Here is a 12,905-nt window from a genome sequence, read left to right as displayed (position 1 = left end):
ATACTGTGCAAGTGTGTGGATTTTCCTGCTCTTTCATCCTCTGAACAGATCTAGCAAAGTTCTTCTCTGGATGAGATTATTATCCGAGGTGCAGAATAGCTTGGAGGTGTGCAGAAGGACCGGGAAAGTGCTCTGCTTGAGACACAGCCAGGTGGGACAAGCTAGATAACCCCATATTCCAAACCATTCCCACTCCTCCCGATGTGACAGCATCTATGCTGGAAATGTGCAAGGGACAGTCTTGTTGGGGTACCTGAGGGGCCACCAGCTCTCATATCTTGGGAGGTGCCATCACTCCGTGACAGAGTACTGCTTTGGATCAGTATCTCTGGGCAGAGCTAGGAAAGGCTATTGTCTGCAGCCCCCGAGAGCCACCGTGTCAGCAGTACTAGGCTAGACGGACCCATGGCTCATTCTGCACAGTAAAGGGCAGCATTCAAAGTTCCTGCAGGAGCTACCTGTTCATCATGATCTTCAGGTGAAGACCTCTTTGTGTGCCTTGTAGGTTAGCTGGGTACCTGTCTGAATTAAGAGCTTTTCTGGGTTGGGATCCTGGGGGTGGAATGCTCTCCCCAAGCACTTTCACTTGCCCTTCTCATGTTTCACCGGATGCCAGACGGCGTCCATGCTTTTTCCCCAGAATCCAATACAATTCTTTGGATTGGCCATACTTCGTTTATAACACCCCCCTTGCTACTGCATCTTTCTGTTTATTTTGGCTGAGTTTTGACGTAACATTTTTAATGAACATTGGTACATTGTTATTGATCTGAGGGTGATTGGAGCAAAAATGTGAGCTCTCAATTGGACTTGGACCTTGGAGCTCTGATTTCAGATCCTGCAGGAGGCTTGTACCCCCAGAAAGTGACTTGCTTTCAGCCTCAATTCCTGACAAGCAAGAGGTTAAATACACCAGGCACCCTTTAGAAAATCTCAAATCGTAAAGAGTTTAAAATTATAGCTTGCTTCCTGTGTTCCACACTCTTGTGGCTCGGTGCAGCTTGAAGGGTCCTTGCCCGCTTCCTTCAATGCTATCCTGAAAGTGCCTCAAAAGAACTGAACTTTATTGCTTGTTACATGAAATGGCTCGTTAATGTTCAGTCAGGTTTGGATTGTTCTGACTTCTCTTAACAGCCCACAATTATAGATCATGCCACTCGCAGTTAGCTTGGAAGAAATGGAATTTCTGTTGATAACCTTAATCGTTTGTTCCGCGCCCCCTTTACATGCATTCTTTACAGGAATGTATAGCTGGGCAAACAACATTGGGTGAGTGTGTATGGAAAGGGCATACCTGATTATACGCTGCCCTTGTATCATATAAGCAACCATGATTAGGACTCAGGCTGTCCTGAAGGTGCGGCAAACCCTTTTTGGATTGTTGGAATATCTTCAGTTCATTATTAGAACTGTGCTTACCGTGGGATGCCATGATGGCCGTCACTTGCACAGCTTTAAATGTTTAGGCAATTCGCAGAGGAACTGTCCTCCCAGGCCGATCCAGGTGTCTTTCTTTTGGCTGGGTTCAGTTCTTGTTTTTTTTTAATGCATTTTACACTATTTTAAATTAATGTTTCATTCTTGTTAATGTTTTATCTATTGTATTTTATTGTTTTTATTCTTGGTTGTGAATCACCCAGAGAGCTTTGGCTATGGGGGGTATAGAAATTAAGATGGTGATGCTGATGCTGATGATACCAGAGGCTGCCAGTCAGGGTGGCTAAATATCACTCCTAGCACTTGTCTTCCAAATAGGACCAGACCCTGCTGGACTAGACTCACCTTCTTGCCCCTCTGCCACACTGATCTCACTTGCTGTATAGCAGAGCCCCCTTGTGTCCGGCTTGTACCCATCTTGGTTCTGTGCAGGAGATCCAACCAGCACGCCCTCATCTCAGGGCATGGTCTGAAGGCACATCAGCCGAAGACCTTGCTCAGGCTAAGCAGGTCTGATACTAGATAGTGCTTGGAGGGGAGACCTGGGAACTACTTGTTCCATGATTGAGTAATACAAAAGTGATGAATAAATAGATAGATAATAAAACATATGGAGAGCAGAAGCTAGTCCACAGCACACGATCCCACTCCTGCCTCTACAGATCAATTAAGCAAAGATTTTAGTGATGAGAGTCACAAAAACATAGAGACAGAGCGAATCAGAAGGGGTCTCCCGGGCCATCTAGTCTGACCCCCGGCTCCAGCCGGCTCCGCTCATGCCATGTCCAGCCTATCCTTGAACACCCGCACCGATGGGGCCTCAAGACCTCCCATGGAAGCCCATTCCACACCCTCGGGGTCCTGACTGCCAGGGAGTACTTCCTGGCATCTAAAGGGAACCTTGGTTCCCTGGCTTTGCTCCGTTGGAGCGCATCCTGCCTTCCTCTGCAGGGGAGAACAGGTCTCTCCCCACCTCAAAATGGTTGCGTAGGAGATGGGCAGCAATGTGAAAAGCCGTAGATTTATAAATAGGGCTGGCAAAATAGCGAGGAGGAAAAGCAAGAGATGCTGCTGCCTACTTGGTGGTGAAGTAGGAATGCAGTAGCGAAGGTCCTGACACTGGTGGTGAGAAGGCAGACTCACTGTGGAAGTGGAGCTTTTGTGGGTGTGCTCCCAAGTTCCTGGAGCTGGCTTTATGCCCGCTACATCATTAGCCCCAGGTCGGGTTGTGGCAGCTGTGCAAAGGCTGGAAAGCAACACAAAGGGAAGCCCCTTCCCTGCACAGGTCGTGCTATTGGAATCACTGATCCATGGAATTATTGCTCCCTGGATCCCGAGGTGTCCAGAAATGAAACTACGTGGAATACCCATTACCAACTTGCTCACTCGTGGGATTTTGAAGATGTGGGGCAGTTTGTGTAATTGCAAATGTCATTGACATAAATAGTTCAGTTGCCTTCCAAGGAAGTGCCAAGAGCTGCTGATTGACTTTACTTGTTATTGGAAACTCAATCACTCCTACTTGATGTAAAAAGAATGGGAGGGAGTACCCTGAAGTTTGGCAGTGATACCAGGTATCCTTGCCCAGCTTCCAGTTGTCATTCAAGAGAGCTCAATCCTTAGAGGGTTTTCTCCAGTTGTGGTCACTCCGATGAAATAAAGTGTTGACCAGCAGAAGGGGGGGGGGATATAATTTTTGGTGACTTGTCCTCTTCCTGTGGTTCTCCATTCTCTCCCTCCCCTGCCAAATCTGCTCCACAGAGTTGGAGAACCCATCAGATCAGATAATCAAGGGTTGCATAGCAGGGTGCTGCAAGAGGGAATTGTGGATTGCCAAAAATTGCATCCCTCCCCATTCCTTGGGTGGACACCTTCCATCCATGGAGTGAGCACAATTCAACACAACCTGTTATGTTGGTTTTTTTCTCCTCCCATTAGGCTACCGACATTTTGGCATGCCCATTATCCCTTCTTTGCCTTCTGTTACAGCCAGCTCAGTGCCCTTCCACAACTCCTTGTTACTGAAGAAAGAAACCCAGGCAGTATCTTTCAGAGCCCGTTGGATAGTTTTCAGCTTCAGAAGTACATGTATCCAAATGACTGACTTTTCACTCCCTTTGGAGATATTATTTTTCTTCTTGTTTTTGAAGCAGGGCTCATTCTCTTTATAATTCCATTTGTTGCACTGCAGGAAACAACTAATGTTGAATTGTAAACCCTTGAACTGTTCTGAGAAATGTGTACTGTATAGAAAAGGCATTTCCTGCTTCTAAGCCAACTTAATATTTAGTTGAGGCTGCACACGGGGTGCCTACATGCATGGCCTCTCTTATTTATTTCAATACACGCAGCTAATTTGTACATGCAGTATAATTTCCACATGCAGTGCCATTTCCACAGTCCACAGAAATTCATCTGAGAACCCATGCAGGTGGGGGATAACTACATCTCCACCGTGGACCACCTGTACTTGGGAAGCATCCTGTTGAGACCAGGCTTTGACTCGATTAGATATTAGTCAAGATCTGGAAGAAACTGGCTGTTCAGGAAAGTCCGACAGAATGGACCGAGGCAGCTGGCTCAGAACCTCGGACAACTCCCAGAAAAGACGGCTGTTGTTTCAACAATGGTCTCGATTAACGCTTAGTTTGTAAAGCAGGCCACCTGAATATCCAACCCCAACTGAGAACTAGAAAATCCAGCTCCCTGTTTAATGCAGGCTCTGTGTTCAGCGTGAAGCCTCAGCATCCCTCACAGGTGGCCACCCAGCCCCTCTTAAATACCTGCGGCAACGGAAGCCTCCCACCTCCCAAGGCAAGCTGTTCCACTGCTGAAAAGTCCTCCCAGTCAAGAGCAGGATGCTCAGAGGAAGTCTGTGCCCTGCAACACCTAACCTGTCTGCTCCTTGTCTCCACCACACCCCTGGATTCTGGTACCGAACGTAGTGGGGACGCATGCACACAAACGGGTTCCCCAACTCATTCTGAACACGGGGGTTTCCCCTTGCGAGTGATCACAGAGAAGAATCTGAGGCAAAACGCTGCTGAAGCAAAGCAGCCCCAGCCATGCATGCTGCTTGGAGGAGATGCAAAGGAGCGCTGCATGAGCCACTGTGTGGAAGGTGAGGCATGAGAGGGATGAATAAATGCACAGGGAGAAGTGCCAGAGGGACCGCCAAAGCACGCCTGACCTGCGGGGCTGATAGACATTTTCAGTGCAAGCCTCCATCCCGGTTCTGGCGATAAGAGGAATAATTCTGCTGCTGTTCATGAATTACTTGGCTATGGAATAAAAGGATGGGGCAGAGCTGTAAAAGCACATCCACTAATGTATTTTTAAATGAGCAAAAATTGTCACCCGATGAGAGTGAGTGATGGACTGATCTAGCCTGGAGCGAGTCACACCAATCTTGCAGAATTTAACTCTTGTATGTGGTTCACCCACGAATACTGCCAGCCTCAAGGTACAGATGCAAATATGCAGTGAGGGAGGGTGGGTGGAAGCACATGATTCGGCAGAAAGAGCATTGCAACAAGTGCTGCGCAGCAGGATGATGCCAGTGTCTTCAGTGCACCCGCCCACTCCTTTGACAACCAGTTCACATTTTGCTCAGGTTTCATGTCGCGTCGCGTCCTGCTGCCCCGACAAACCTTCTTGCCTAATTTTTCTGCCAGCACTGGGGCCATGAAGCGGTCAGCATCCTTACTGGTCTATCCCTCCTGGCTAGAGAATTGTCTGGTGAGGCCTGTAACTTCCTAGCCACTCCTCTGAATCACAGAAGTCTCCTGCCTTAACCAAACAGGACTTAAATAAGCATTAGATAAAAAGCATGCGCAAACTGCTGTACAGAAACCGACACAGTGATACATTTCCCAAATACCTTGTGCATTGTCAATCATCCTCCAGTGATAATAGCACAGATATTCATATTAAGTTGAAGAGGTCGTGATGGAGTCGAAGAAAAGTGATACGGCTGCACAACTGAAATGCATCTCTGCAAAAGACGTACAGCTGCTGCTTTCACAGTGATGAAAAACATCGTGTACCACAGTTGTACTTTGCATATCTTTGGAACTGACACAGGAGCGGAATGTAGGGAGGGGATGGGATGGTTTAGGGTTCAGACTACAAATACGGAACACATGAATGCCCAACTATTATGAAATAATCACAGCAAATGCTCTCAAAATGCATCCCTTCAGGTCCCCTGGTTTTGCAGCTTGATCTTGAAAATGAATCGTATCAGAACCTTTGAACCTTGCAATCAAACTTGCTGCATCTACATTTGCCCCTAAGAACTGAAATGAAGCTTTGCACTTGTGGCAAAGTTATCCAGTACATTATGGAAAGTATTGTGTTTTATGTATTTGTTTTGTTATTGCTCCTTTTGTTCTTTCTACATGTTGTCAAGTCGTCTCTGGCTTGTGGGAGTTTTGGTAATCCTATGAATGAGTGCCTTCAAAACGCTCTGTTCTTGGCAGCCATGTTCAGTTCCTGTGAACTCAAACCTGTGGCTTCCTTTGTGGAGGCAAACCATCTCACAGTTGGTCTTCCTCGTCTTCTGTCTCAGTTTCCCTAGCATGATTGCGTCTTCAGTTTTTCTTGCCTTCTCACGATGTGCCAGAAGTACAACAGCTTCAGTTTGTCATATTTGCTTCCAGGTAAAGTTCTGTTTGAACTGAACTTGGACCGACCTGTTTGCCTTTCTGTCAGTCAGAAAGGTCTCCTCCAGCACCATGTTTCAAACACATCAATTTTCTTTCCATCAGCTTTCCTTACTGTCCACCTTTCACAGCCATACATAGTCATGGGAAATGTCTTACTTGGCCTTGCTATCCAGTGAAACATCCTTACACTTGATGATCTTTTCTAATTCCTTCATCATTGCTCCTCTTCAGTCTTAATCTTCTCATTTCTTGGTTGCCCTCTCCCTCTGAATTGATGATTGAACCAAGGTTACAAAATCTTTAACAATTTTAATTTCTTCATCCCTGACAATAGTCAGCAATAGTAGCTGCATGTTCAGCTGTAGTCCCATCTGCTTTTCTTGAATTATTGACGTGTCTTCCACCAATTTTCAGTTCTTCCTCTGATCCTAATCCAGCTTTCTGTATGATATGTTTTGTGTACAGGTTGAACAGATAGGGAGATAAATCACATCCCTTGCCTATATGAAGCTATTCTGTGTCTCCATATTCTGTCACAACAGTTGCTTCTTGCCTGTGACACAGGTTATGCATCAGGCGGATCAAGTGCTGAGGCTTATCCATTTCTTTCAGGACCATCCATAGGTGCTCATGATCCATGTTGCTGTAGTCTATAAAGCATAGCCTGAACTTCTTCAGAAATGTTTTGGTGTACTTCTGCAGCCGGCATGTATCTGTGATGTGATCTCTAGAACCTCTTCCTTTTCTGAATCCAGCTTGAACATCAGGCATTTCTTATTCCATATAGGATAATAGTCTTTGTTGTAGCATCATTTTAATTTCACAGTAAATTACTACAATCATCCTGTGGCTACTGCACTCTTTTGCATCTCCTTTCTTGGGTATCAGAATGTATATTGAACATTTCCAGCCTGTGGGCCTTGTTGTTGTTGTTGTTGTCCATATTTGTTGCCTTATTCTTGTTAGGATTTAGACTGATTCAGTCTCTGCAGTCTGGAACAGTTCCATCAGTACCCTATCTATTTCAGGTGCTCTATTCCTGCCAAGTGCTTTCACAGCAGTGTTCACTTTGCTTTTTAATATTTCAGGCTGCAATATTGCATCCAAAGCTGTGTCCATTCCAAATTGAGACTAGAAATTGGATTGAAATGAATCTAGAATTTCAGTTTCATCGAAGAATGCCTGGAGAAAGTCAGCAACCACTCATTCAAGCCATTCTCTCTGTTCTTGATCAGTTCCTGGGCTTGGTAATGGATTGGATATTGGATGCTGCAATATACTGAAGCTCAGTCCAGACAAGATGGAGGTCTTGTTGATGGGAAGTTCATCTGTCCAACTGGGGAATTTTCAACCTGTCCTGGATGGGGTTGTGCTCCCCCTCAAGGACAAGGTCCACAGCCTTGGAGTGCTCCTGGATCCCAAGTTGTCTCTTGTTGCCCAGGTGGACTCAGTAGCCAAAATGCTTTCTACCAGCTTCGGCTGGCCTATCAGCAGCATCTCTGCTTGGATGGGCGGAGCCTTGCTACAGTTATCCACGTACTGATAACCTCATACTGTTACGTACTGATAACAGGGTTGTTGTGAGGATAACAGGTGAGGGAAAAACCAAATTCACTTGGCTTGAAGGATGAGAGGGAAGAACCATGTACGATATCCTGAGAAAGGGCAATGTGAAAACATAATAATTAAATACTACTGTTGGCTCCCCAGCTGTTTGGAAGCCTTAAAATGTAAGGGTGTTTCCACTTGAGTGTCTTAAGGTGCAATTGCTCTGTCTCATCCATAAAATTTTGAGGAAGGGTTTTTTCCTGGATGTCATCATCTTTCACACATGGCCCTCCTGGTTTTTTGCTACTGCTTCTTCTGACTTTTCCCTTACCTCAGATAAAGTCCAGAAGTGCAGCTGGCACGTGGGGAAGGCAAAATGGCTGAGGAACACTTTCTCAGTGGTCATGCCAGGAGCCCTACATCGGGAAGCACCCTTGGTCAACCTTGCTGGGTTTACAGCCCCAAGAGTTTCCTGCTGTATTTTTTAATCCACATTTCTCAGATCTCTGGGTTTCTTCTGCCTCTGGATTAGCTCAATTGTTCATGAATAAAGAGAATAAAAGGTCCGGGCAACTTCACCGCAGAGAGCTAAAATAGCCACCATATGGCAATGTGCCATCAATAACCGCATGCTGTATTTGGAGTATTAAATCTCCGCTACCTCATTTTCATGACAAAGATTGTAATGGGATCCTCACATTGTACAATATTATTCTAGAGGAGTGACAAACTGCACAGCTCCAATGATGAGTGGTAGGAACTTATTGCCGCTCACAGATTGGATTTCATGCCAGCAATATAACTGAATGGGTTATAGCAATTTTCACGCAAATAAATTGTTCTTTCTGAAGCAAACCAATGTGTCGTGCTGAACGTTAGGGCTTTGATGTAGAGCTCTGTAAACAAAAATAAAACACAGCGGCCAGTTTGAATTTCTTTGTCTTTTGCTTCCCCATCTAATGGGTCTCCATAATCAACCAGGGTTTGGGCAGGCCGATGGTATCAGCACAAGGCATCTTTAATTGAGGAACTGTAGCAGTCATTCAAACTTGAACACATATCTGGAAAGACAGATCAGACCATAACGGATATTTGCAGCATAGCCCATTCTTGAAATAAAATGGGCAACTGGTACTCGTACATTCACATCTCCAAAGTTCCTGCTGTGTATCTGCAACTGTATTCACACATCTCACTGGAAAAGTTGGTAGAGGAAATCTTACTCTATCTCTTTAACAAAACAGTAGCTTTTTTGTGGGCATCCTTACAAACAGAATATGTTATACTATTTATATTGGGGTTTTTTCTTTTAAGTATAATTTTTGCTGTGGCGACAGTGACTGAAAAGAACACTTTGTAGTCAACTTTGAATCATTCTGCACTAGACCATCCCTACAAATCCTTCAAGAAAAATGAACAGAGTGTCTTTTGCTACCTTTTTCTAAGCACATTGTCATGTGCTTTGAAAAGCTTTTTGTACAGGGAAGCTTCGTTTTCTCATCTTCTCACCAATCACAGAAAATGGGGTAGAGCGAACGCAAGGCAGCAGCTTCAAGCCCAGGAAGCTGAGAAGAAATCCTTCAGCTAAAGGTCTTCCCTTCCATCCCCGTGACTATGATCTTTGTGAACAAATCATAAGACTTAACTAAAAATCTAGGAGAAGATGTGCAGGTCCCCACGCCAACCATAGTTTTGGAACCACAGAAAGAGGATTCCCCCTCACCTGTGTTGCAGTTCTTGGCTTCTGTCTTCTGCCTCTCCTGTCTTCTTCTTCTTGGCTCCTACCTTCCCTGAAATATTGGAGAACCAGCCAGCATGGGAAAAGAGCATTTGCCTGGATAGGCTGAGTGGGGGCTGATAATTCATGGGATCAGAACAGACGGGAGGGGGATTTTAAGGTGGGGAGACAGACGATAAGGAGACAGGGATGGGAGTCCTTTCCCTGTGGTCCCTCTATAATGGCCCTGGGCTTCCTGATTAAAAGAGGCCAATGTTGCCTGAATATGCAGACTTGTCAGGGACTTCAGGAAGTAAGTAATCTCAGGCTTGAAAAATGTGACAAGGGGCATTTATTGTCTTGGCTTTTCTAATAATGCTGTACTATGTTGGATGCTGCTATGAAGTCAGATGATTCCCCCCCCCCCCCGCAAAGCATAACTTGCACACTTTACTTATCTTAATCTGGAATTAATTACTGTAGTGGGTGTCATCAGAATATGACTGAATTAGTCTTACACTGTCTCTGTTTGAATAATTTGCTAATTTTAAAAAATGAATATTTCTTCAAAAAATCCCAAATTTCAGAATCCCAGAATCCCAAATGTTTCTGGGGCATTTCCATGGGGCGTTAGATTAGGTTTAATTAGGATGGAATGTAATTAAGAGAATTCCTTTACCTGTGCCTCAGTTACCTCCAAATTACGTCCAGTTGCAAGGCTAAAGACAAGATTTTATCCTATGATTGTATTTTACATTGATGTTAACTGGAGTTTAAATCAGAGATAATAAATAGTTTGCCCTTTATACCTGAATATTCATTAGACCATGGGGTGTTTTCTCAAGCAACATTATGTCCAGATGATTTAATCTAATCTTGAGCCCAATTCCTGCACCTCCACTGCTAAAGGTAAGTCACTTGCTGATCCTAATCATACGTTTGATCTCACAAGAAATGTTATCATTTAGAAGCAGCTGAATGAGGGTGAAGGTTAACAGAGGGGAGAAATATTTATCTGTTCAGTTTAACCCACTCCTAGTCCACTTGTCAAGAAGAATTGAACTGACCCATTTAATTTTCCAAAGAAAGGTAAAAAGGCTTGGAAAGCAGAAATGAGGGTGACTCCTATATTTACCGGGAGGGACTAAACATGTTGCTAATCATGCACAGCGGAGAAAATGGGATTGGGCTACTAACCTCTGTGTAACTTCAGGCAAGTTCTGGAGGTGGGTGGCCTTTCCAGAGGACTGCCCCCGTCCCCCACATCCATAGGGATGTGGAGGCCGGAATCTGCCTGTTTTACACTCACAGGACTTCTTTCCCATGTTTGACACTAGCCAAGAAATGAGCCGGGCTGAGATCAAGCCTGCAAACACTCAGGAACTGAGTGCAAACACTCGGCAGCTTCTTCGTGCAAAGTGTGCACACGTTGTAATTCTTTGCAAACACTAAGTATGGGATCGTAAGTATGGAATGGATGAGTATGGATTCCAAACACTAAGCATGGAATCATAGAATCATAGAATAGAAGAGCTGGAAGGGGCCACGAAGGCCAAAGAGTCAAACGCCCTGCGGTCGCAGGACACCACGTTACACCGTGCCGCTCAGATGGAAATCTTGTGCAAAATGTGCAGCAAAGTATGTAGATCCCACAAGCCACGTGTACAGAAACAGCACTCTGCTTGCACAGCAGGCGTGTGGGCAGCGTGTGCACAAGCCGGCTTTCTGCAAGACTGCACAAGAGGTGGCGTGAGGCGGACGTGGGCGCAGGGAAAGTGGGTGGCGGCCCAGTGAGCTGAGCCAAGGAAACCTGACAGATCCCCACCCCACACTGGATTCCTCCCACATCGTGAGGGCTCCGATGGGTGGGTCCTCCTCCATAAAGTCGTGCTTTGTGTTGCCCCGCTCTGGCATTTGCCACAGCAGGTGAATGTGGCCAGATGTGGCAGTGCCCACAGAAGCTCTCCTGGTATGAGGTGCACATGCCTGAGATCTGCCACCCCCCAGATCCGATGCCCAGACATGGGATTCCCCCCACCTCAAAGAAGGGCTGCTTGCTTTCTTCCTACAAGATGAAAACCAACAGAGAGCCTGAAGTTACTCATGACTGAAGTTACAATTCTCTAACTGTACCTGGGAGGAAGTTCCTTTGCAGTTACTGGAACTAATTTTTGTGTAAAGAGGCAGAAGATTGTGTTGTCAGTCCTGTTAAAAGCAATTGGATTGCAACTAGGTTGTCCCTTTTATTTCAATGGGACTTAGTCATTACTTAGTTTGACAGTAGCCCCAGTATAAAGGCTAAAACTAGAAATAGAAACATTATGCACAAAATTGAAACATTAGGCACAAAATTATCCTTTTACAGTTCACCATGAATGGGAAGATGAGCAGACACAATAAGAGAGAGACGGAGAGAAAGAGATGATCACCCACAAGGAGAATGTAAGGAAGTGCTTGAAATACCAAGTCCTGGTTATATTGGTGGCAAGTCCTTCATTCTGTCTTTGATCTAAGTAATGGGTCTTTACTGTTTGCATGAGAAGCTGCGTTTGCTCGTGGAGGAGGATGAGATACACTTGGTTATTATGAAAACGTGGCCCAGAAGCCCCCCATCTCCTGCCATCCATCTTCCTTCCCATCTTTCCACCATCACAATTTATTTACTCAGTTCCAGAATGCAGAGTGGAGGCAGGGACAGACTCCCGCTTTGCCCCCTTAATAGCTATTCCAGTCTGAGGGGAATGTGCAAACACAGATAGACCATCGGCCAGTTTCAGCCAAGTGGAAGGTTAAGGCTTGAATTATTTTAGTCAGGATAAATTTATTTTAGCAGAAATGATGTTCAGCGGGAGATTAAACTTTTTTCCCTAGATATTATTGCTGAAATCCTGTATCAAAGCACAGAGAATCAAGAGACATAAGACAGGGTAGGCAGCCTGGTCCTCCCCAGATGTCCTGGACTACAACTCCAATCAGCCAAAGCTGTCAGCTCGGGCAAGACAGGGCCATGCATTATCAGTGAGGGGCAGGACTACCTTAACAGCCCCCCCCCCCCCCGCAACCACATGCTCAGGAGCAAATGCTTAAACAAGACTTTTATCTTTCCAACACACTCTTTTCTTACTTTTCTCCTTCCAGTTTCCCTTTCCCCTCTGTCTATTCCCCCCTCTGCTTTCCTTCCTCCACTCGGCACTTCCTAAAACATGCTCGATGCATCCTGGCTATGAGGGTTGGAAGAGGCACCTCTGGATCCTATGCCAACATTACCAGGGAAAAAACGGCACCCTCCTGCCAAGTTTGGAAGCAGAGTCCTGCCTGAGCGATGCCACCCAGTGCCAGGGAGGCTGTCTGCTCATGCAGCCGGTGTTTAAAAAGGCAAAAAGAAGCAAAATGTGGCAGGCAATGATGCCGCAGAGCAGCAGGTTCAAGGAGAAGTGCAGAAGCCCGGCCCTGTGGGCCTAGTCTGGCCTACAGAGGTTCTGCGTCCAAGTGTTGGAGCCCCGTGCCAGTTCCTCAGGGCCTGCCCTGCTAGCTCT

This window comes from Varanus komodoensis, unplaced genomic scaffold (assembly GCF_004798865.1).
Source record: "Varanus komodoensis strain SLA01 unplaced genomic scaffold, ASM479886v1 scaffold6_4, whole genome shotgun sequence".
Taxonomy (NCBI): Eukaryota; Metazoa; Chordata; class Lepidosauria; order Squamata; family Varanidae; genus Varanus; species Varanus komodoensis.
Note: the sequence above shows the minus strand (reverse complement) of the source record.